Below are 3,438 nucleotides of genomic sequence, written 5' to 3'. Positions count from 1 at the left end.
CATTTTCCGGTATTTTGCGCATACAAACACTGCAGCAACATGTCCACACAGATAGAAGTTAGACTGTGCTGTCTGCTGTGTGTACAGCTGATTTAATGAGACACAAAAAAGTGCTAATGAACAGTATTACTACGATTTTAACTAGGCTACTGTTGATGCGTGGAGCAGCCATCTTGGATTCTTGAGGTCGGGGCTGCTGAGGCTCCTCTGAGTTTGGCAGAGAAAATCCGAGCACTCGTGACGTCGCCGTCGATGCTCATGACCTTTGAACTGTCACATTCCCATTTCCCAGTTTTAATGGACGGCCCATATCAGCCTATTGTTTTATGCAATGGCAAGATGCAGTGAAGAAGTATAACGTTGCAGTTAAGTTGCTTATTTTTGTTTAATTTTGTGCAACATGCCGTGCAGAACATATAGCAAAGGGACAGAGGAGGAGCCGTCGCTGATGATGATGACTTTGGAGGTCGGAGAGCAATTGGATTGCTATTCATTTTCACCAACATCAACATCAAACCGTTTTGAACCATTTTATTTTAGGTATTTTACATCATTTTACAGGGGAATCAAAAAGCACTGGGCGACTTGCAAGTAGTGATGTGTTTGCTGGACATTAATAGCCTATGTTCTATCAATGACTATGCAGTTAGTTGTTGCTGAAGCTATAACGTCATCAAAGAATTTGTTCATAACCCTGATGTCAACAGATGCAAAACAAGCATTAAATCAACAAGCACGAGATGGCAGAGGGCAGCATGTCAAATCAAAGGTTATGAGATCCTACTTCATAGTTGAACTTGCAATTGCAAACCGTACAGTGAGTTATTTACACATGAATAGACATGAATGTGTATTTTTCTTGTCACTCTAAATTTCATCACTTTGTTTCCTCCAATTAATTACTTTTTCATTTCAAATGTCACTCTTGGTGTTACAGTGAATTAAGGTTAACTGTAAATGCGTATTGACCCTATTTATCAACGTCTATATCACCCTTGATCGATTCTCATTAATCTTTTATAATTTTTTTGAAAATTATTACGTGCACTCATGGGCGGAGTTAATGGGGCACCAGGGGGGCCAGGCCCCCCCAGTAATAACAAGATAAATACAAATTATTATTATTTTGCTCAACATTGTAAATCTCCATCTCACTGTCTGGCTGAATATGATCATACAATTTATATCCACTTGGACAAGCATCACAGGTATCTCTTTGCTAAAGCTGTGACAGGGGGGCCTCTGACAGGGCCTTGCTGCAGCCGCCCCCTCCCTCTGGAATGTCCTCCCCAGTCACATCTGACAGGCTAAAACTCATTGTCTTTCATACTCATTATGTCATCTTTCCAAAAAAGCCCTTTTCACTGTTGCTTTTGACCTATAATCTTTTTCTCTCTCTCTCTCATCTATTTTAATATTTTCTCTCTTTATTAAAGTTGTTTTATCCTGTATTTGTAAAGGGTCTTTGAGCACAGTCAAAAGCAACAGTGAAGTGCTATATAATATACATTACATTACTAAACATACAACAATGAGTATTAATGTTCTGTAACTCATGTTCTAATATTTCTTATATTTCCATTCTTATACTTATTAAACAATAATTAGAGAGAGACCATGATGATGCCAGCCTTAAAATGAGATATTCCTCTAAATCTGGCTTCAAACGGCCCAAATTTCAAATGTAAAACGGCCAAAAAAAAATCACTGGTGCGCTCCTGCAGAAGTGGCCCCGCCCACAAAGCTAAAAGTCAAAGGGTTAGGGCACTGTCGTAGTAGCGGCAGCCTTATAAACCATAGACCACCAGACTATAAAAACATATCAACACAGTATGTGTTGATATGCGTCTTTCATGTGCGCAGTGGATGGAGGACTGCGGTGGAGGTGCTGGCCGGCCAAACGGAAGGGCGGTGGTACAGAGAAGTCGCAAAGTAGACCCAGTCCCCCGTACAACCATATAGCAGCTTATGCCAAGGTTTGCTTATTCATTATGTCAGCGTTTCTCAACCACGCCGCGAGCGCCCTCTACTGGGCCGTGACATATTTTCAAGTTGAAGTTCACATCCAGACATCCAGACAACTACGTAGGTACCAGCCCCGTTATTATGCTAGTGTAACAGTGTGCATAAATAACATATTTTATAGTTCAATTCATGTTTAATTTGGGACCAGCAACCATCATTTCTATTTAATTTTATGTTCTAATGAAAGTGCTTACCAGAAATCCTATGTTGTGTTTTGCTATATACACGCAGTGCATTGTGGGTCACTCACAGAGAATGGCTTCCTTCTGTGGGTGAGTTTGGTCCCCCGTGCTCTCAGCTTTAAATTGCTATATAAATGTGATTTGCATCATCATATTATGTGTAGAAGCAGTCAGAATCAACAATTGACATTATCCTGTACTTCCAATGCAACTCGTTTACAGTTGAACTGCTACGTTTATGTTTACTGACTGGAAGTAGTCACGTAGCGTTCTGGGCTAACGTAAGAGGCTAATTAGCGTTAGCTCTGAGAGCCGTTCTTGATAGTGTTTAACTTGCCTTTCACAGTAGCTGGAGCAGAGAGATCAACCCACTATGCCATGCTGATTGTGGTTGTTGTGTGTCCCACGTACCCTTTCAGGTATGTTTGTGTTAAAGAGTGTTAAAGATATTCCTTTTGTGAAGGCTAGTCAGATATTCACGTTGCGTGCCTGCTATTTTTAGTAACCACCAGCAGGAGGCAGTGAAGCTAAAAATATATTATCCTTTGTATAAACAAGGCCAGGTCGAAACCTGGCATAGGGCCGGTGTGCTCAGTAAAGTGCAGAACTCTGCCAAGGTGGATTGAGTCATTTGTGTTCAGTCTAAAATTTTGGCCCCTTGAAACCAGATTAGAGGACCATTTACATTAAGATTAGACTGTTTTTCAGTCTTAACCATCAATTTGCTGAGTGAGTGGCACTGCTTTTGCCCAGATGTAGCCATATAGGTAAAACACTAATATTTTCTGACTCACCTCCACCACCACCTGCTGATGTCTATATTATTAAACCATCTCATTCTCTTTAACACATTGAGTGCCAGCGACGCCATATGGCGTCATTAGAAATTTACCGTAGAGTGCCAGCGACGCCAAATGGCGTCAATAACTCGAAATTGTTTTTTTGACGGGGGGGTGTCCATCTCAGCTTCTTACATCGCCTCTTACAATATGAGAGCTATTGAATGTGTCTAACCTATTTTACAGAACCCTTAGGTGGCAACAGCGCACTCCAGATGAGAGAACGTGGAGTGAAACACACAGAAGAAGTCTGGGGAAAAGGAAATCGCATCGCATCCGTCCGTATGCAGCTGCTTCATTGAAGCATAATGTTTAGCTGTGCCCCTGCAGCAGCCAATCTGCTATCACAATTGAGCACCTCCGTGTCGCTGCAGCAGCCCATTCGCATGATC

Source organism: Poromitra crassiceps (genome assembly GCF_964638095.1).
Source record: "Poromitra crassiceps genome assembly, chromosome: 13".
NCBI classification, from domain to species: Eukaryota; Metazoa; Chordata; class Actinopteri; order Beryciformes; family Melamphaidae; genus Poromitra; species Poromitra crassiceps.
The sequence above is the reverse complement of the archived record's forward strand: the minus strand, read 5'-3'. Positions refer to the sequence as shown.